General features: G+C 41.3%; 2 pseudogenes; one reads left to right on the top strand and one right to left on the bottom strand.

Annotated features, from left to right (window-relative positions):
* The first annotated feature begins 17663 nt into the window (after positions 1-17663).
* On the top strand, positions 17664-17783 carry LOC146039891 (5S ribosomal RNA; annotated as a pseudogene).
* A 4895-nt stretch (positions 17784-22678) lies between these two features.
* On the bottom strand, positions 22679-22773 carry LOC146040011 (U6 spliceosomal RNA; annotated as a pseudogene).
* Positions 22774-23866: the final 1093 nt, after the last annotated feature.

Below are 23866 nucleotides of genomic sequence, written 5' to 3' on the forward strand. Positions count from 1 at the left end.
ATAATAATAATAATAATAATAATAATAATAATAATAATAATAATGAATCAATATAAATTATTACAATTCTCAAAGTGCACTTCCTAACATAAAATCTAAAGGGACATACAACATATAACATGCATTAACTGGCATTATTAATTATTTTTATGAGGCTGTAATGGCTCATTGGAATATAGTCTCAGATCTTATACTGAATTTGTGTATTTGAGGCAATAATTTCTGTAGTTACCAGTCCTGCATTATGATGTCACATCTCCAGTGGCCATATATTTTGTAGGTACCGGATCCTTTCCTTGATGTTTGTAGCATTCTCTTAAATACAGTGCAATTCTCCCTTTTATTAGGGGTATGCTCCAGATGCTAGGTTTCCGTAATTCATGAGTCAACAACAATGGAGTTAATAAACTTTTCAATTTGTAGTCCCAGCGGTGTTTAACAAGTGACCGAACTGTGCAGGGCTTACATACGCGTTTCTCTGCCTGTCAGTTTGAGTCAGTGGCTTCCTCAGATGAGGCTTCCTCAGATGGTTCCAAATATAGATAAAAAGCAAAGGTATATGTTCTAAGAAGAGGGTCACCTCAATGGGATACCATATACTATAGGCAGGTTGATTGACAGTGTCATAGACATTGTCTAGCTTTGTACTACAAATGTGTCCACATTCACCTTTGCTGCAGTCATACCAGGTCACATGAGAACGGTAAGTCAGGTCAGAATGCTCTAGCGTCGGGCATATTTTTTGCTTCTTTGACAAAAATGCATCTTAGTTGCAGTGTACTAGGACGCAAGAGGAGATTGTGCTGATTCATTTGAAATTTGACACTTGTATATATATATATATATATATATATATATATATATATATATATATATATAACTCCAATAAATAGAGGCACACAATCCAGGTAATCACATCCAGTGTATTGGGCAGATGCACATCGAGCGCTTTCGGGGGATGCAACCCCCGTCCTCAGGATGACAGCCCCAGCAACCAAAAGTGTAATCAACTTCCCAATCCCCAACATACACATATATAGAAACATTAATTACTCACCTGTCCTCACACCCGGCGTTCAGAGCCGCCCATCCTCCGGCAGGAAGCGCATTCACTCACTTCCTGTGAGCGCGTCAGGAACTGTGTCTGGAACGCATCTCCTGCGCTCCAGACTCTCACTTCCGCGTTCCACTAGGTGTTTGAAGTCTTTACATTCGATCATAAATTTGCAAGTTATGCAAATACCACAACTATAGCACCCAGGGGGTTTAAAGTAAACATTAGGCAGTACTGTTTCATAAAAAACGGAAATGTTCGCATGGACCAAACGGTCCCTCAGGTTTCTACCCCTAGTGTATGCCAGGAGTGGTCTGTGTTCTTTAAGGCCAGGTAACTCGTTGTCCATCCGAATAATGGGCCATAGTGCTCGGGATGCCCTTCGGACAATCGGACTGGATACAGAAAATTCATGGACCCACGGGATCAATTTTTTCTTCTGTTTCTGTTTTGGACTCCACAGAAGTTCTGGATCCATGTCTAACACTTGTTGTTTCTGTATTAGAAGCAGGTTTCTATCGTACCCTCTTACCAAAAACCTATCTACCATCTGATCTAGTTCAATAGGCAGCTTTTCCTGTCACTAGTCAGCCGTGCCACCCTCAACATTTGTGACAGGGGCAACCCCTTCTTGAGGCAAGGGGGGGTGATGACTTGAGGCCTGCAAAAGGGTGTTCCTATCGGTACTTTTTGAGAACATGCTAGTAGAAATGGCTCCTTCTTTGATCTCAACGGTCACATCAAAAAAATTGGCCCTACACTCACTGTATTCAAATGTAAATTTAATGTGTGGACTCCTCAAATTAATGTCCTGCATCAGGAACAGGAACCCCTACTCCCCCCAGTCCAAATGAGGAACACGTCATCTATGTATCGCAGGTACAACATGATGTGCCCCCAGATGACCTGGTCCTTGAAGAAGAGGTCCTGTTCCTGTGCCAACATATATATGTTCGCGTAAGAGGGGGCAACGGACGAACCCATTGCACACCCTCTACGCTGGATGTAAAAAGCTCCATCGAACAAGAAGAAATTTTGGCACAATGTTAATTCTAGTAATGAAAGAAAAAAATCATGATCAAATACACTGGGGTCCAGATATTTTAACAAAAAGTCCCTCATAGACCTTAATCCCCCCTCGTGGGGTATCGATGTATATAAACTACATACATCTAGGCAGCATAGTAATGCACCTCTGGGGATGGATCCAATCTCTTTTAATTTAAGGAGAAAAGAGTTAGTATCTTTGAGGAACGTTTTTTCCTGGGGAAGAAATGGTTGTAAAATGCTATCAAGCAATTGGGATATAGGCTGAAGCAGGGACCCACGGGCCGAAATAATTGGATGTCCCGGTGGTTTCACCGGGTTTTTGTGGAGTTTCGGTAACGTGTACAGAACTGGGATCACTGGGTGCTGGACTTTCAAGGTATGTACAACTTTATCTGGGAGGAGCTTGGCAGTTTTAGCTGCATCCAACATCGAAAATAGTTCCCTCTGAAAACCCAGTGTTGGGTCTCTAGGAAGACGGTCATACACCTCGACATCTGATAGCTGACCCATGATCTCCTGTCTGTAATCCTCCACATTCATTATCACCGTGGCTCCGCCCTTATCCGCAGGGCGAATAATTATTGATCTGTCCCTCTCCAACGTTTGCAGAGCATTGATTTCCTCCCTGGACATGTTTGGTTTAATTTTGTACGGGGTGGCCAGAAAACGGTTTACTTTAAACCCCCTGGGTGCTATAGTTGTGGTATTTGCATAACTTGCAAATTTATGATCAAATGTAAAGACTTCAAACACCCCCATTGTAACAAGAAGTATGATATTAGATCAGTCCTTACTTGCTCTTCCACAAACGTGGTGTATGCCATCATCTGCCCGTGTGGCTTTGGTATGTATGACAAACTACACGCAAGTTCAAAGAGAGGATGGCGGCCCATAGGTCTTCCATCGACCTCAGCTTGAAGAGAAAAGATGTGGACCAACCGGTCCCACGTCATTTTAAGAGCATGGGGCATCCACTATCATCCCTTAAATATTTTATCATGGACCAGGTCCCACAAAATATCAGGGGTGGGGATAGGGCAAAAAGATTGCTTATTAAGGAAACTCAGTGGATTCTGAGGTTGGGGACCACCAAACCGGGTGGCCTCAATGATAAAATTAACTGGAATAGCTTAACTTAAATTGACCCCATTAATATAGTGGAGCTTATTCTCCTTAGCTCTGTGTATGCTTATAACTACAGTTAGTGGAGTGTCAGCCTAGGTGGTGGATACCACTGTGGTATGTCAGGGCTCAGTGGGTTGCAGCCGACATTGATAAATGTATATGTATATATTGGTTATGTTTTTTTGTATTTTTTTTGTATTTTATTATTTTTGCACTATTTTTACAGATGTGGTCTTTTGAAAGGGTTTCCATATCTGTTATTGTTATTTGTTCACATTTCTTTGATATATAAGAAACTGTAAATAAATAAATAAAACATTGTTGTTTTTTTTATTCTCTTATTTTGCAGCACTTTTATTCACATTTATACCCCTTTCACATCGCACTTTTAAAACGGTATATTGCCGTTTTTTTCCCTTTTTAAAACGTTTAAGGGTGCACTGTGAATGCACCACAGCCGATTTACCGTTTTAAGTTAACTGGCATTTCGAACCGTGTAAAAAGCAGAGTCCTACACGGTTCCTTGCCGTTTTTTGTGCAATGTGAATGTGTGCAGTTTGTCTGAAACGGTATTTCAGGCAAACAACACAAGCACAAGCACTGATAGCCCCCCCCCCCCCCCCCTTAAATGCTAGGGGTGCTGACAATCGCATTAACTAAAACTAAATAAGACTGAGAAATGACATGCAGATACATGACTGCGGACTGCACGTAGACTGGGGTCGCTGAATCATCTACAGAACTGTCTCCTATGCTGTGTCACATTCCCCTGTTGGCAGCTTATGTCTCCCCCGTGTTCAGGCCATACTCACTCCCGCTGCTGCTTCTGATGTCTCCCGTTAAAAGACCTCCCCGGGAGCTGGCAGGGGGGTCCGTGCGGCGCGGAGGTACCTGTTAAGGGAGAGCCTGGAGGTCCCTGCGCCGCCTAGTATGATGCTGCCGGGGTCCCTGCAGTGAAGTGGAAATAACGCGCTATCTCCAGCGGAGATAGCGCGTTATTTCCACTTCACTGCAGGGACCCCGGCAGCATCATACTCAGCGCCGCAGGCGCAGGGACCTCCAGGCTCTCCCTTAACAGGTACCTCCGCGCCGCACGGACGAGCACCGGGGATGGCGCTGATCAGTGCATAACACTCTGCCTTGAAACGTGTTCAGAATGAAACGTTTCAACTGCAATGTGTAATGACACTGAACCTGCATTTAAAACGTTAATCTGGCCACTATTAAGGCTCTGACCCGTTTTAATTACCGGTTTAAAATACCGGTTTTTAAAACGGGTCTGCGATGTGAAAGTGGTATAACTTTAATCTACACAAAAAAGATTTACTGAACAGTTGATCCGCATGTATATTTGTTTTACATACATTATAATTCATTCGTGCTTTCATTTCTATTGAAACTTACTGAATGTTATTTTGAGGCGTGCTTACATTGTGCTATATAATACTGAATGAATGCTTTCAGGGATTTACTAAGTGATGGCTTTTACAAAATACTGATTCTTTCTCTTTCATTGTAATGGGGATAAAAAGGCAAAATGCTGTTAGATTTTTTATTATTAATGCCATTTTACTTTTCCATTGTGAGTCAGTGGCTTAGTAAATTCAGCCCCTAGTGTCACTTTTTACATTGCTTTATAGGTATCTATTCTGTGGGTATAGACATCGACATTGAAATGGGGGCAGCACGGATGGTGTAATGGTTAGCATTACTGCCTCACAGTGCTGAGGTCATGGGTTCGATTCCCACCATGGCCCTAACTGTGCGGAGTTTGTATATTCTCCCCATACTTGCATGGGCTTCCTCCGGGTATTCCGGTTTCCTCCCACAATCCAAAAATATACTGGTAGGTTAATTGGCTTCCAACAAAAATTAACCCAAGAGTGAATGTGTGTGCGTGTACATGTGGTAGGGAATATAGATGTAAGCTCCACTGGGGCAGGGACTGATGTGAATGTTCAAATATTCTCTGCAAAGCGCTGCGGAATATGTGTGCGCTATATAATAAATACATTTAATTGAAAATGTAATGTAGCAGTATGTATTTGACAATGAGCAGGGCTGCAACTAGGGGGATGGTTGGACTAGAGGTGCTGGATGTGATACCTATATGAGCATGCATGTTGAGGAAGGGGAAGGGGAAGGGGAAGAGCCAAATTGTTGCTGTGCCCCTGTTGTAATGTATATTATTAATAATTTTTCAATGTCAAGAAATCGGCAGTTGGGTAAATGGTAGATTGAGAAATGCATAGCTCCCTACTGTCCTGATTTTTGCTGAACAGTCCTGTATTTTTGGGAATGTCCTGCCCAGGGCCGTCAGTGTTCCAATGGTGGGAGGGGCAGTTGGGAGTCCCCCGGCATGCTGCTGATCTGCTCAGCAGAGCAGTGGGGAATAGACGCTGTGCGAAATGCACATAGGTTTATACTGTCAAGCAGAGGGGCTGGGAGCATGGCCAGCAGCTTACACAGTGCTGGTCATACACCTATAGTGACGAAAACAGGGACATCCCCCTAGATAGGCTATGCCCTCATTTAGGTGAGCGCGTGGCTCCACCCCACAGGCGTGTCGATCAGCATAAATTGATAGTTCGGAGGTATGGATTGAGAAATTTCAGATATACGAATGATTGTAAATTTGCCAATCTGATAGAACTCTATGGCATATACCACCGAGTTCTATCGATGCTGTATTAATTTGTACACCCGAATTTTGCTGAGCTTGCCGTACATAAATACAGCAAATCAACCAAATTCGGCTGATAGTAAATGAGCTGATCAGCAGGTCCTGGACATAATTAAGATCGGAAGGATACAAATAGGTGTGATGGGGTCAGGATCTGATTTTCTAGCTTCCTGGCTTCAGGACACAGCTCGGATTAATAATGCAGGTACTGTATGACGCATCTTGCTGCATTTCTATTTAGTGCTATTGCTGCCGCTTTCATGTAAGCAGCTTTGATAGCAACTCCAACCACACCTGAATCAGTCCCAGCATTTGGTATGTTCTTAATGATAACATAATTCTACTGTATGGTTTTGAAAGCTAGTTCCAGGTTTTAAAATGACTTGCACCATGGCCTTCATTGAGAATGCATGGCCTATGTCCGTGGTGCCCCCGTTTTTTCCACTGTTGGAGGCATGGCCAGCGCCGTTAGGGCTGCTGGACATATCCCATCCCCTCTTTGTAGTGAACAGACACAGTGTGCATGCTTGCCCCATTCTGTGGGTGTGCTATGGTCAGTGGCTACATCCTTGAACACAGCTTCACTGGCCCCGGCAGCATGAAAACACCTGAGTACCTGGAGGGTTACTCAGATGGCCCATGTGCAAGCAGATGATCGAGTGCTCTGTCTTTGGACTGGCAGGTAGTGTCTATTTACACAAGAAGCCTCCTGTGGCATTAGCATAATATTGCAAAGCTACTGCGTACAAAGGGGCTAATTCATGTTTGTATGCAATGCCAATGTTTTTGCAACAGAGAGATTATCAGTAGACTGTGCATGTGCTGCAATGCTTACAATTGCGCTTTCGCTGACATTTTATATGCAGTGTGATTGACATGCAGGGACCGTAATCTGAAGTTAACATTGGAGTGGCAGCAAAAACACAGGTGTGTAATGCAATTTTTAAGGCATATATCTCACTTCAGCTGCGATGATGTGTATTGAAAAACATGGTGCCAACATCGCAACTTCATCTGCAGTATCCTGTTATTGCATCAGTGCTGAGTACCCAATTGCAGAGGACTTTGTAAAGGCTCCAGTGAGCGTCTATACTCTTTCCATGTCAACAGCTCCACCTGCGCTTATCAGCAGCTGTGTATGCATTTGTGTACAAACATGAATTGGGCCCAGTCTCAGTGGATGTACCCATCTGTGGATCAGACTCATAAACAAATCGGAGAAGGTTATTTAACCAAAGAATTCTAATTATGTGATAATAAGCTTGATAGAAAATTGCTGAAAAATCATAACAACATATTTCCTAAGCATTGTGCTTACCTAGGGAGTGATATTTAGAAATACCACATTTTATTTATATCTCCCCTTGTCACTTTCACATATTATCAGCTTCTAAAAGTTTATAACTCACTTTTGAATTGATTGGCTTAGTGGGACCTATCATCAGAAGGGGTATTCATATTGTAGCTTGCCTGGCTTCTTGGCTCAGACTGAAATCATACAGGACTGAAAAACAGGTCTCATGAGATCTGGCTCCTGCATAAGCAAGAAGCGAAAGCGGAGGACTCAAAACTTTATTGAACATCCAACATCTCCAGGACTTCTCCCCGCATCTTGGCTCACAGCTTGCGTGCTGCCCTCAGGTATTCCAACGCGGTTGATTGAATGCTCAACCAGTAACCCAGCACTACTGAACATGCCTTCTCCAAGATATCCTGACACTGATCCCCTACATACTAGAGGCCAGATTCTCTAAGCTTCAAAAGTGATAAAATGGAGAGTGATAAACAGCCAGCCAATCAGCTCCTACCTGCCGTGTCACAGACTGTGTTTGAAAAATATCAAGCAGGAGCTGATTGGATGGCTGTTTATCACTCTCTATTTTATCACTTTTGAAGCTTAGAGAATCTGGCCCAATATCTGGCTGTGTTGTACTGGCTGTGTAGTTCTGGCTATGTGCTCCTGATCATCTATGGCTGAGCTGCCTCCAGTGTTGGACAGTAGTTAGGGGTCCTCATTACTCTAGACCAGGGGTGGCCAAATCGGTCCTCGAGATCTACCAACAGTACATGTTTTCCATGCAACCTGTGGATCGGTAGAATGTGTCAGTTAGGAAAGAATACAGCACATGTTTGGGAATGTGACAGTTAGTAATGCCTACACCTGTGCACCAGCTGGGTGGTCTGGTGAACGTGAGCTGTTGGTAGATCTCGAGGATCCGTTTGGCCAACCCAGCTCTAAACCATGTGGTTGGAGGGGAAAATGGTGATTATGGAACCATCTTCATTGTGGAACTCACTTCCCTTTAGCTCAGTTTTATTATTGTATCAATAATGTTTACAAATAATAACTTTTAAAACTATGCAGTCAATAAATATTTGTATGTGAATTGTGGCTAAATTAATTAATTAATTATAGAAGCACATGTTATATTACAAACTTTGGCATTGTGCCAGCATGGATATACTTTTATCATTAGTTTATTTGTATAGCTTAAATTGACATAAAAATATTATTGGCAATATAATTTAAAATGTTCTTATTTTTAACACTATTGGCAGTGGTACTGTACCTCTTTTATTTAGCAAGTTTTTCTGCTGTATTTCAAGTTTACGAGTTCCAGGATATTACATCTGATGACTTGTATGATTTACATTAAATACTACGTAATTACATTATACATTCATTATTGACTTTTATGTACTTAGTATGATCACCCATACCTGCAATTATTTCACTCATGGTTGTAGTTCTCATTTTGGGCGGGATGTTCTAACATCAGCAGCCCAGCTCCGCCACCCTTCGCTGCCCTTCGCCGCCCATTGCCGCCCATTGCCTACATAATTATCGCATATGCTCTAACACATGCGATAATTATGGCAAAGGACAGCTCTTGCATTAAGAGCTGTCCTTTGCGGTGAGTCAGCGGGTCCTGGCAGCTCCCCCCTCCCTCCCTCCCTTACCCGGCACTGGTGCTGAGGATCACAGTGCAGGGAGGAGGTCACAGGTCCGGGCAGCACAGCTCTGTGTGGTCTGGACAAAGGTGAGGGGGGGTCGGTGCAGGGCGGCGGTGGGTCGCGGTAGAAGCCCATTGGCAGGTTTTTACCGCATTTTTAGTTTAGAGAATCTCCCCCTTTAACTGTAATAGATTGCTTTTTTGTTAGTTTTACAGTTCCTCCCATTTCTAGAAGACCGCAGCACACAGATTTAGAATAAGTCAGTACACTACCACTGGGCTGGCTAAGTATCTTTGTAAGTCATCATTAGTAGTTTTAGCAATATAATGCCAGTTCAGGGTGTTGTTTGATTGTTGTGCCCATGCATTCTCTTCTATTTGGGTGGCACAAATCCAGTTTTAGATTTTTAATAATGTTGAAACACTAGATTTCCTGACTGAACAGTATCCGAAAGTTATTTATGTATGCTATCTGGCTCCTAAATTTGAAACCATAAAACCTTACTTTGTCCCAATTAATCTGCACATCCCACTGTTCTAAAAGAAGACAGCACCTAAGTCATGGAAGGATTGATAACTTGGATCAGTACCCAAAGGTCACCTTATCATGAATAATAGAAAACACTTTTGGCATAAAAGCAAACCAGTACCTCTTGTAACACTGTACAACTTACTTTTCTGTTTGTGTCCTGTTGCTTTTGCACACCTCAATGTGTTCTATGGGCAGAGTATTGAACATCACCAGCAAAGTAATCCATTGCACAAAACGGTATGAGCCCAGCCTAGAATTATCAAACAAACACTAGACCTGGTAGATGTCAAGTGCAGGCCTGGGGGATCCATGATGTCTTCAACCCAAGACTTGACCGATCACCAGTGCAAGCCTGTGATCTATGGTGTTGTCAACAAAAGACTTGGTATATTTCTAGTGTAGGCTTGGGATCCATGATGTCATCAACGCAGTACAGTATTTTGCCAGATTCCCAGTGCAGGACTGGAATCCATGATGTGTTCAAATACAAGGCTTGTCAGATTTCCAGTGCAGGTCTGGGATCCATTATGTCATCCAGATAGACAGTGAGACTCCAAGTCAGACACCCTGTTGTTACAAATAACAATACATTTAGAGTCATCTACAGTTTTCTATAGCTATTATCTTGTGATCCAAATATCCTTTTGACTGAGCAATATAAACAACATTCACTATTATGGGAAACTTTTCTGCTGGCCTGAGTACTTCATAACCGTGAAAGGTGCACATCCTCCTCTTCCATGGGAATCACTGCTTTTGCTTTTACTATAGAATGACCTATAGCAGTGGTGGTGTCCAGAACATTAGCAGTGCACTTAGATGGGCATCATTTTACTGCCATTTTTTATTTGAAATAAAATATGACTTCAATGTTCTAAAGAAGATTCTTGGCTTTTTATCTTTATAAAATAAAGATACTAGGTCATTTTATGTATGAGACAAGTCTATTTTCCTGAACTTACAAAATAGATACTAGCATTTACAGCAACATGTTATAGTTGTCACACATAATTCCATTGACGTTTTTACAATGTTGTTTTGTTCTTTCTTCCAGTAGTACTTTTGTACTTTTGTGTTTTGCAGGGTTTTTTTTGACAGCAGTTAAATGCCGTAAGGGTCATGCTCATGTTTGTATAAGAACACTGCAGAACCAGAATTCTTCAGTATGAGTTCAGTGCACGTACTTGCCTGCTAAATGCAATTCAAGGTACAGTACATACCCTCTTTGGGGTATTTGGAGGTGCTATTAAAATGTAGAATAATTATTAAAGATCAATTTACTGAGTTTCAAAGCCCTACATGACCCAAGCCCAAGGTACCTGAAGCAGCTTCTGATTCCATACTGTCCCACCGGATTACTGCGATCTGTAGATGAAGGACTTTTGGCAGTACCTCCCATAATTCATCTGGTGGTTGAGCTTTTAGCCATTCAGCTCCGACTTTATGGAACTCACTTCCCCGCACAGTTTGACAGGCCCTCACTCTAAAAAAAACAGACTCAAGACTTTTCTGTTTACTCAAGAATTTCCTTCAGTCCCTTAAGTACTGTTTATGAAAAGCTTTTCTGTACTTCATTGTTTCTATACTGTATTACATTAATTCTATCTGTTAAGCACCTTGAGTCCTATATAAATTATTATTATTATTATTATTATTATTATTATTATTAATGAACAATTTTCACCTAATGTACCAATGTAGTTTTACAGTATGATTAAAACACACACTTCAATCAGCTTTAGGACACAATATCTAGATCTATCTAAATGAAACGATCATTTAATAATCAGATTATATGACCATTGTAACTCTGGGCTTTTCACCGGCATATCCGAGTGTATGTATGTTTTATGTTAATGTACTTTATTACCAAAGACCATGGCCTCTAACTCTATCCCTTTTACATGAGTAAAATTTCAGAAAGCAAGGTTTGATGCTCTTCCTCTCTGTATCCTTGATAAGATGTGAAGTGTTTACATCCCCTCACTGGTATGATAACTATAATGCAAACAACAGCTTTATTAGCTGTATTTATCAGGAGCTCTTGTGAAGACTTTGTACCTGCTGCCTATATTACCTTAGCAACAGCCATTATGGTAACGCATGCTAATGTTTGCTGAGACCTGTCATTGTTTTCAAAGATACTATTAAGATACTATTATTCTGGTGATAAATCAAATGGAAATTAGAATGTGTGAACCAAACAATGGGATTATCATTCCCCTTTACCAAATAGGCTGGTCCTTATCATATACACTTGAGTAGTTGGAACAAAAGGGCATTTTCCTTTATTCAGACATATCCCTGTCTCCTTGTTACCCAGTTACTCAATCTATCAATGCCCTGTTAAAGGCAGAAGGTACAAAGTCCGGATATCTACTAGGTGGTGGTGCACTTTACTTGACACTAAGCAACATCCTTAAAAAAGCTGCTATTTGCTGAGCTGAGTGTCAAAAACTTGTTAACTCTCATGACAATCACAGCTCCATTTTGTATTCAGTGACAACTGGCTATATGATTTATTTACTATAAAAATGTAGTTGCTAAGGGTTATTTACTAGAGTTATTGAATGGTGCCATAGTAACAGTTTCAACTGTTAGCTGTTATCGGCCTATTACATACTGTACTTAACAATAAAAGCATAGGTCTGATTATCTGCAGATGTGCCCATTTGAGCAATAGTAGTAAATAGCACAGTATGTTCCAAGGACATTTTAATGTACTTTGTAGATGGAATGATGCCCACTATGTGGTTCTCTCTAGCTGTCCACTATGACATTATACAAGTAAAGGTCCTCTGCTTTTCTCAACCTATACTTCCTCTCTTGGCAAACTAATCAGCTCTTTCGGATTTCAGCAAGACTTATATGAGGGTGATACTCAAATCTATCTATCAACCCTAGAGTTGTCACCAGTGGTTTTGGGTCGAGTCTCTGAATGTCTCTCTGCAGTCTCATCTTGGATGTCTTCTCGCCAACTCAAACTCAATGTTTCCAAAATGGAATTATTTATATTCCCGCCAACTAAGATTAGTTACCATCCTGACACCTCCCTTGCTGTTGACAACTCGACAATCTACCTTACCCCACAAGCTCATTGCTTAGGGGTCATCCTCGACTCTGAACTGTCCTTTCTTCCCCACATTCAAATCATGTTACATGCATCTAAAAAACATATCCAAAATACGACCGTATCTCACACAAGCCACTACTAAATCTCTTATCCATGCACTCATTATATCCTGCATTGATTATTGCAATAGTCTCCTCACTGCAATCCATTTTAAATGCTGCTGCTAGGCTGATCTTCCTTGCAAGACGCTCATCGTCTGCTGATCCGCTCTGCCAGTCCCTCCATTGGTTGCCTGTATCTTACCGTATTCAATATAAAACACTTCTACTCGCATATAAAAATATTAGTCAGACAGCACCAGCATATATCTCTTTACTTATCACAAAATATCTCCCATCTCGACCACTCCGTTCTACACAAGATCTGCTTCTCTCTTCTGCATGGATCACTAGCTCCCATTCACTATTACAGTACTTTCATCGGGCTGCTCCCATCCTATGGAATGCCCTTCCATGCACAATAAGACTCTCAACTAGTCTCCAAACTTTCAAGTGTTCCCTGAAAACTCAACTCTTCAGGCAAGCCTATCATATTCAAGTTCTACACACATAACCCTCTGAGGCCCTTATGTATCTTATAGCTTCCCTTCTGGACTTGCAACTTGGTGGGACTGCTATGCTATTACTGGTGCCTGTCCTTGTGTTTCCCCCCTATATCCCTTTAGACTGTAAGCTTGCAGCAGGGCCCTCTAACCTCCAAGTCTGTCTGTTGTTACCCAGTTTGTTTTATCACTGTCTACTATTGTAAAGCGCAACGGAATCTGCTGCGCTATATTAGAAACTGTAAATAAATAAATAATAAATGACCATTATAATGTGAACATTTAGAAATAAAAATCTTATGTTGATTTCCTTTCATGACTTGTTTGGTTTATTTACTAACATTTTTATATTTATAAATTGGATTGCTGCAGTAATAAGGTCTATTGTGGGTCATTTATTGTCTCCTGTCAGTGGTCAGTTATCAAGTGGCCACAAGTGGTTAAGCATTTAGGGATGTATCAAGCTCCAAAAAGTTATAACATGGATAGTGACAGTGGCGTAGCTACGTTTTGGGCGCCCCCCCCCGCCGTTAGGGGGGGCGCCCCCCCCGCCCCGTCGCTGCCCCGCCAAGCACCCCTACCCCGCCGCCCCGCCGCTCATGCAAACCCCCCCTCAATCCCCCACAGTGACAGCCTTACCTATCGCGCTGGTCCCGGCGGCTCAGTTCTTCTGCTGAGGACCACCAGAACATGGCCGCCCCCATACAGCAGACAGTTTCAGAGAACTGTGCGCTATATGGGGGCGGCCATTTTGTGGTGGTCCTCAGCAGAAGAACGGAGCCGCCGGGACCAGCGCGATAGGTAAGTCTGCGGGGGATTGAGGGGGGTTTTAACTATAGTGATATAGTTGCGCCACTGGATAGTGATAAACAGCCAGCCAATTAGCTTCTTACAGGCTGGGTTTGAAAAATGACAGATAGGAGCTGATTGGCTGCCTGTTTATCACTCTACACCAGGCATGTCCAAAGTCAGGCCCGGGGGGCCAATTGTGGCCCGTGCTGTCATTTCAAGCGGCCCGCAACTTCCAGCTGGAAGATTGCAGAGCATCAGATATGGGAAGCACCGGTCATTAAAGGTGGGGCCCCGGCAAGCACACCTTTACCTTGCTGTCTGCTGCAGTGAGGAGGTGTCGGCCGCAACAGTCAGATGTGTTTGGCATCCTACCCATGCTGCTGCAATCGTATATCACCCTACTCCATAATCACAGTGACATCAGTTGTATACAGGGGGTGAAGGAATGACCCTTCAGGTAGGATTTGCGCTAAGGGGGAGCAGCTTGATGTACGAGTTTAGATATAATGGGAGATTGTGTATACACAATTTTGGGTCAAACGCTAGGGAACAAGGGTGAGGACAGACTTGGGAGCACAAACAATTTGTAGGGAGAGGTGCACACACATGCGATTAGCTTTACATAGAGGGTGCAGGAAAGGAGTGGAAGCGTAAGAAAAATAAGGAAAATAAAATAAAAACTGGAAAGAAATGAGGAAGAAGAGAGGAGGATAAATGGTGAAAAAAAAATTAAGATAAAAATTAAAAAAATAAAATAAAAATAAAAATAATAAATAAAAATCAAAATCAAAGTAAAAATAAAAATAAAACAATAATAAAAACGAACCAAAATAAAATCAAAGACCAATATGTTTACACACTTTTGTGTTGATGTGGGAGCAACAGAGTCTCGGGAGAAGCTATCCCTATCTTACCCTGATGTTCTTGCTGAAAGTTAGCAGCGTTTGTGTGAAGCTGCGGGACTTCGCGGCCGGGTGCTGTGACGTCACCCGCCGGCTCCGACTTCTTTGTCAGATGAGCGGCAAGGTTCTGGCCTATCCAACGCGTTTCACACCGCGTGCTTGAAAAAGCACCCATGCGGTGTGAAACGCGTTGGATACGTTAAGGAGCACCAGGAGAGGAGTACCAAGCTTCCCCAGCCACCCAGAACCATGCCGCACATCTGACAAAGAAGTCGGAGCCGGCGGGTGACGTCACAGCACCCGGCCATGAAGTCCCGCAGCTTCACACAAACGCTGCTAACTTTCAGCAAGAACATCAGGGTAAGATAGGGATAGCTTCTCCCGAGACTCTGTTGCTCCCACATCAACACAAAAGTGTGTAAACATATTGGTCTTTGATTTTATTTTGGTTCGTTTTTATTATTGTTTTATTTTTATTTTTACTTTGATTTTGATTTTTATTTATTATTTTTATTTATTTGTTTATTTTTTAATTTTTATCTTAATCCTCTCTTCTTCCTCATTTCTTTCCAGTTTTTATTTTATTTTACTTATTTTTCTGACGCTTCCACTCCTTTCCTGCACCCTCTATGTAAAGCTAATCGCATGTGTGTGCACCTCTCCCTACAAATTGTTTGTGCTCCCAAGTCTGTCCTCACCCTTCTTCCCTAGCGCTTGACCCAAAATTGTGTATACACAATCTCCCATTATACAGTGACATCAGTGTTTGGGGAGGGGGGCAGCAAGGGGGAATCTTGCTCCCATAACATGCAGATCAGGGGAGGGCAGCAGTGGGAGCCCAAGCATCTCCTGTCCTTGCAGTGCCTGCTTTGCCTCTCCTACCTCTGGCTCACACAAGTGGCTGGGAAACATACAGAGAAGAGAGGGGGCAGAGTGGGGGACATACAGTGAAGGAGGGTCAGGCTGGGGGACATACAGTGAATGGAGGCAGTGATGGCCATTCAGAGAAGGGGGAGCAGGGGCAGGCTGGGGGACATACAGTTAATGGGGGCAGAGTGGGGTACATAGTGAATGGGAGTCATACAGTGAAGGAGGGTCAGGCTTGGGGACATACAATGAATGGAGGCACTGATGGACATTAAGAGAAGGGGGCAGGCTGGGGGACAGAGTGAATGGGTGCAAAGTGGGGAACATACAGTGAATGGGGGCAGTGGCAAATGCAGGATTTTCAGAAGGGGGTTTCCAGAGGGGCGAAGCAAAGCATGGAGATGGACACTTAGGTGACCCAGTATATGCCGGGTCAGTTAAAGTATTATAGATAGACCAAATGTATATAAATAATAACAATAATATATATATACAGTATATATATATATATATATGCCTCACTTTTACCAGAACATACAAATTTTATCTGCGATGTAATGTTTTTTATTCTGCACCACAATTATTTTAAATTTCAAGACCAATTTTATTTGCAACAATGCGGAACTGCAATGGGGACTATATTTGCGCCCAGCTTCGCAAATCTTTTTATGGGACACTGGGAGAACCTTTATATCTACAATAACCAAGTTTTTAAAAGTGCTATAATACTATACAAAAGGTATATAGACGATATTTTAATTATTTGGGACGGAACAAACGCACAATTCGAAGAATTTTTTAAAAACCTGGACAGCAACGATTTGAACTTGAAATTTACTTCCAATATACAACAAGAATCCATAGAATTCCTGGACCTGATCCTGACGCACGAGAACAACAAAGTTATAACCAAGAACTTCGTAAAAAGTGTAGACAAAAACAGTTACTTACACCATAAAAGTAATCATTTGAAGAGATGGAAAGAAAACATCCCATATTCTCAATTCCACAGAATTAAACGCAACTGCAGTAAACAGGAAGACCTGGAAGAACAACTTACCCTGTATGGTCAGCGTTTCATGGAAAAAGAATACCCAGCGGGCCTTATAGAAAAAGCAGCAGAAAAGACAAGGAACACGAGCCGCACGTCATTGTTGACATACAAAACCAAGGAAGAAGACAAGAGAGAATCGGTAGCATTCATTACTACTTACAATCGACACGAAAACACAATCAGAAAATCCATACAAAACCACTGGGGGATCCTATTGATGGACCCAATCCTTAAAGAAATCTTACCCCCAAGACCGGACATTGTCTACAGGAAATCGAAAAACTTAAAAGACCTACTAGCACCCAGTATGCTAAAAACATCTAAGCCCTCCTCAAAACTACCCAAATGCAAAGGGTCCTATAAATGCGGGAAATGTGTGATCTGTAAATACCTCCATCCTAACAGAAAACAATTCACAGACATTGGGGACAAGAATGAATTCCAGATTAAGGATTTTATGAACTGCAACTCTACCTCCGTTATATACCTACTGGAATGTACGTGTGGAAAGAAATACGTAGGGAAAACCAAACGCCCACTTAAAATCAGGATTCAAGAGCACGTAAGGAGCATCAAAAACAAACTTGACAACCATGCTGTTCCCAGACATTTTTTAGCAACCCACAAATCCAACCCGGAGGATATGACATTCAAAGCGATTGAACATGTCCAGCTGGGAGAAAGAGGAGGCGATCTGGCAAAGAAACTTTCCCAAAGGGAGATGTATTGGATATTTCAGCTCCAGACACTACACCCCAATGGTCTAAATGAGGGATACGAAATTGCCCCGTTCCTGTAAAGGTCCTGTAACCTTCCCTTGAGATGAACCTTACCCCTTCCACACAAGCACACCACACCCCACTCTATCCTTCTTTGTTTTTCCTCCTTATTTCTTCATCCTTTATCCTTCTATACACCATAGTCACTCTCTGAGCAAATAGGTACCCAAGTCCGAGAGGATTCCAGAATCAAAAGAGATTACAGTCATACCACACTGGCAATGCCCAATCTCGTCCGATCTTGGCAGCCAAGCAGTGTCTGGGCCTGTCCAGTATCAGGACAGGAGACTACCTGAGAAGAATAGGTACTGTAATGAAAGAAATAAGGAACCTCGAGATAAGGACAAAAATTAAAGTACCAAGGCTCAGTGCACACATACTTGCTCACCTCTTTATATATCTCACCTTTATACCTGTCACCTAAACCACCGATCTCTCTCACGGATAGATATCTTACAAATAAATAGTCATATATAGACACTCATCAAATTAAGTCTAATCACCTGGTCCACTCACACCAGTGTCATTTATAAGCACTTCCTATTATGTATTTATTAAATATTTATATGTAATATTTCCTCTACATCACTCATTATAATTTATTAAACACTCTGTCATATTAATTCGCTGCTTATGTAAATATTGTTTACTTATTATTTTTTACTTATTTATTCACATCAAATACTGTTATAATCATGTAAAGAAATTTTTGTGTACAATGCTGCTGCTAGACATCGCTATTAATATTGGTATATACTATGGTTATAAATATTGCTACTAAGTCAGATGAAATTAACTTGTGCAAACGTCCAAAATACAAATACTAACTTGATACATCTTATATTTTCATGTACCATACGAAATCGATATAAAACGAAAGTATGAACAAAACCCAGTGAATCCAAATGTCCGCATAAAGAACCCACTAAGATGGCTGCTTCTCAATGCATAAATCCTTAAAAGTCCCCGGAAAAATGGCCGCCGAGCAGAGACAAAATCTATCTCAGAGCTGATACAGCGTGCATCACAACTACGAATCTGAATGACAGCCGCCATAGCCAACCCGTGCACAGCGCTCAAGACCAGGAAGTGTGGCAGAACAGCACATCCGCTGTAGAAGGGCGGAAGACGCCCAGTGAAATGAACTATCCCCACACAGGAAACGGGGCGGAAGTGACGTCCGCCTACCGGAAGTGGGGACGCGCATCCCCCAATCAAGCAATATGTCTCATTTCTTTTATGTTTTCTATGTTTATTTCGCGGTTTCTGTAACTATAAGCTAAAGGGCAGATAACCTCCCTAGCAACTATGTTAAGAGGATGAAATTCCGTCTGATACACTTAATCATGAAAACGGAGGCCACATCCTACAGGATGTGACCTCATTACCATGTGCACTAGGCATAGTAGTATAAATAGAGCCCCATACACATCTCTCCATCACCCCTTGAAGAAGTCTTCTAAGACGAAACGCGTTGGGCAGAGCCTGCTGACTCCTCCACTAAGTTAAGTTATTCACTTTTTAGACTTTTTAAAGTGTATATCATATATAAGAAAAAAAATTTTTTAAAAAAATTTTTTTAGCATAAAAATTTCCCCTCCTTCATTTTTTAGCACTAATTTTTTAGCACTCACCAAGTGTAGGCTTTTTAAGTAACATTGCCGCATTTTACCAATTTTCTATTGTTTTTTCTATAGAACTTGTATCTGTATTATTGCCTGTTCCCCCCCTTTTTTGGTGCTATTGTGCACCTTTTTGTATCAAATAAAACTTTTTTATTATAAAAAGTTTCCTAGTACACAGGTATTTATTGTCGCTGTTCCTCTATTCCAACCATTTGTAAATTTCTATTGTGGCACCCCTTACCAAGGTGTCCCTTTTTAGAGGCTAGCTGACTTCCCTTTGTTTTTTAACAAGGGATACCAGTGTACATTAAAACTGTATCATATCCGGACAGTCTGAGGACATAAGTGGCGCCATACATCTTTTCTTCCCCATATATATATATATATATATATATACACACACATATACATACATATATATATATATCTATATATATATATATAGATATATATATATATACACATACAGGGTCGTCAACAGCAGTGTATACCCCTGGGCATAGCAATGTATTGGGGCACCTACCGATCCTCCAGCGATAGGGGTGGGGGAAGCTTTGATGTCCCCCAGGTGGTAGGGGGTATTATATCAACCGCTCAGCATGTAGGGCCTGGATCAGTAATTTCCACTAATTACCCCTTTATTGCACAGATGGTGAGAGATGGGGTGGGAGAAGGGGGCATTGGGCTGAATGAAGGGGCCCTGATACATAACTTCCAGGGGGGTAGAGGATGTTCAATATGCAGAGGAGGGGTGTATATAGGGTTGCCACCTCATCCCTTTAAAACTGGAGACATATTAATTACACAGGTTCTGTGGCTGATTAAAAAAAACACAGTTTGAATGAAGTCTGATGGCTGTTTAAAAAAAAACAGTTGAAATTGAGTCTTGAAGTGAGCCAGCCACAGAACCTGTGTAATTAATATGTCTCCAGTTTTAAAGGGATAAGGTGGCAACACTAGGTGTATAGTGGAGTGGGCTTGTTATTCATAATTTTCTGGTGGGAGGACAGTTTGCTTGACTGCAGATATCTCCAGTTCCCAGAAATAGATTCCTTAGATTTTTATGGAATTAAAAACTAGAGAATCATCCCTTGTTAATTGCATTTCTAATTTAAACTTCCATATCTGATAGTTTTCATTAGAAAGCTTGCTTGCAGCTAGTCTGAGATCTGAGTCTTGTAAAGGTATAACTTCTTTATGTAGAGCTGGGTAACAGGATCAATGAAACATGACAAAACATCAGCATTCAGTAACAGCATATTAAACTTAACATGTCTGCCACATGTGCTTCTTCCTTCACTTCATCAGAGAAAAATAAACACGAAGCATCAGAGAGATACAGGAATATAACAGCAGATACACAATACATTTCACAGTATATCGCCATCTACTGTCCCTCCACTGTACATGCATAAATACATGCATATGAATGAAACCCACAGCCTGTTGCATGTATTCCAATACGATCCTCAAAATAACCGCTAAAAATGCCAGCATCGTTTAGAGTGACTGTGACTTTTAGTATAAATAAATACAAATACAGCCAAGTCAATTATTTGAAGACTCATTAAATATTGCAACCCCAAAAAAAAGAACAGTCGCTGTGAGGGCCGCTGGCATTTTTAACGGATATTTTGAGGATCTCTCACAGCAATGTTGGCACTCAGTGTTAATTAAAAGGTTTGCTTGGAATTTGTCACACCTTTTTGGGGGATAGATTTCCTTGGCACTCAAAAAGTCCCCCCCCCCTGTGTGTGAGCAGCTAGCTCAACTTCCCTTCCTACCCGCGCCTGTATTGTTTACTTAGGTGAATAATCTTTTCCACAGTATGACATTTGCAATGGGAGAATATGTTTGTAGACCATATTTTCCTAACCTTTCAATGGTATGTGACTATGTGGCGCTGCAAAGCATGTCACTGGGGCCCCATCCCTATGATGTAACGCTGTGGGGCCATTGTTATGGTAGTCACTGTGAATTACATGGTCACAGCCTCATTTAATTCACTGGAGCAGAAGACAAAATCATGGAGGGTTACCTGCTCTGCCAGGAGGACTCTTATACATTCATAAGTTTTCTGGACATTACAGGAGAGTAGAGAAGCATGTTGTAGACTACAAACTAGAAATGGGCAAAAAAGGTTTTAGACCTGAAAGTATAAGATGATCTCAGATTACCAATCATCGTGAACTGTTAAATGTATGCACAATTCAAAGTGCAGGACTGCACCCCGCCCATATGAACACATTAATACCCTGAGCCATCTAGCGAGGATGCATGATTTGTCACCATGTAGAGACAGGTTGTCACATATAACATAGTTAGGGGTTAGAAAGTGCTTAATTGAGCTGTCCAATTCAGAAATTGAGGGAGGATGGGTATCCTCAGTGTATACTTGGTGTATATGAAGGCCTCCATATTTACCAAAATAATTTGGACATTGATTGAAAACACCAGTAGTTTTTATGTTTGAGTGAACATATGAATGATATGAGGGTATCTTAACAAATGAAGTTCTATATCACATAACATTGTCCAAACCTTAACTGTTACTGAATATGGAATGATATGCAATATTACTTGGGAATTGGGAATGACTATAGTCCGGGTTTAGAGTTAAGTTTAGTTTAAACTTTAGAACATCAACAGTTTTGTCAGAAAGCAGGTACGGCCTGCACCCAGATGGGATGACACCAAAGTGACAGCTCTTCTGAAGTGACAGGAGCTGCAGTGTAAAAATTAATGAGACCAAATTTGGGAAAAATATTTATTGAAAATATCGCTACAAACTATTAAAATTATTCAAAATAAGACCCTTGTGCATCGACACACTTCTGCCAATGAGTTTTCCACACTTGGAAGGCACCCTAAAAGTCCTTTTCCGGAATGTCTTTCAAGCAGTGCGTCAAAGCCCTACTACGATCCCATGGCGGTGTCCATTGATGGCCGTTTTTACTCTGGGGAACAGGAAAAATTCAGCCCGGGCCAGATCGGGACTGTAGGAGGTCTAGGGAAGCGTTGCGATGCCATTCCGGGACAGGTAATCATTGACTACGAAGCAGGTGTGGATTGGTGCATTGTCATGATGCAGCTTCCAATTGGTGGCAATACATTTTCTGGATCATGGCCAATGTTTCCATAGCTGATTTTCTGAGTCACACACAGAATTTAATGGCATAGCGCTGTTCAATAGAACGTCGCATTTTTAAGCCTTAACCGAGCCTAGGGACAGGGGTCCACTAAAACCAAGATACGAACCGCTCGGAAGCTCCTAGGCAACTTACGCTCAGTGTGCATTGAAGCTGACTTCCCCCTGCACCCACCTGGAGCATGCTTGCTGCGATGTACAGACGCGTCAGAATAAAATTAGGTCTAATTACTTTTTATACAAACCCTGTAGCTCCTAAATACAAAGTAGGATTGAAGGTGAAAAAATAACTAGCAAGAATTGAATTTCCAAAAGATATGCCATGTCCAACTAATTGCGTCAAAAGTAGTTGGACAATTTTCCTTTGTAAAAATGTATAATTTTTTTTATCTGCAGGCATCGTAAATGTGAATACATTGCTTTTGAGCAAAGGTGTGCCTAAAACATGGAATGCTTCATGAATTTGCTTGCCATTCTTGTGAAGGGGCCATTCTAGTTTTTGTTCCATTTTTAGTATAGGCCCTGCTGGAGGAAGAATAGCTGCCACCTTTAGCTGGCGCCAACCAATGACCCAATTCATTTCTGCAATTAAGAAATGGGCCAAATCATAGAGATTCACAAATTGCTCCTGATGCTTCAAACATTTCAAGGACGAGTAACATGCAGCGAGAAAGTTAAATATCTGTAAACAAAAAATGCGTTTTGGTACAGTACATGGAAGAAAGACCATAAGGGTTGTGTATATGCAAATACAGTTCATGCAGACCAGCAAAAATATCCATATACTGTACACCTGTTCGAGGTGGATATCAGCTTGGAGCGAGATAAAGTGAAGAAGTTCCCAAAGCAATTAATCAGATACCGTGGGGGAAATTTACTAAGATGGGAGTTCTACTTTACATGAGATGTTGCTATGGGCAACCATTATCTTCTAGAAGGTGCTAACTAAATAAGAAGTAGATTCTGATTGGTTGCCCATATCAACATCCCATGTGAAGTAGAGCTCCGGTCTTAGTAAATCCCCCCCCCCCCCCCCCAATTGTACTTTAATGGCCTGCCAGATAAATGACAGAAGCTGATCAACTGCTTTGGGCATTTTCTTTACTGTATATCTTTCTAAAGCCCCATTCGCACCAGAGTATGTTGTAAAAGATACATTCTGAATAGGGATTCTGAGCAATATCTTTTACAATATCCTCCAGTGTATACACTCAATATCGTTCATGATCGTACCCAATACAGTAAACTTCAAAAGACCATATTTTGCATAACCACCAATATCCGGCTATTGGTGGTTATGCAAAATATGGTCTTTTGAAGTTTACTGTATCGGGTACGATTGGCAAAGTGATACTATACTATTTTATATGTATTCATTTGATTATTTAAAGATGTATGTATTCATGTTTACTATATGTGTATTTTATTAACATTGTATGTGTTATAGATTATAAATAAATAACAATCTTTTTAGAAACATTTAATTCTGAGTATTTCCTGCGCTCTCTAGATAAGAGTTTCTCTTTCTTCTATAGTGTTACTTACAACCATTTTTTTGATGATGATGATGTTGTTAAATTGACATAATACATATATTAATGTAACTCCGCTACATAAACTGATTGCA

Source organism: Crinia signifera, chromosome 9, assembly GCF_055691185.1.
Source record: "Crinia signifera chromosome 9, ASM5569118v1, whole genome shotgun sequence".
Classification (NCBI taxonomy): Eukaryota; Metazoa; Chordata; class Amphibia; order Anura; family Myobatrachidae; genus Crinia; species Crinia signifera.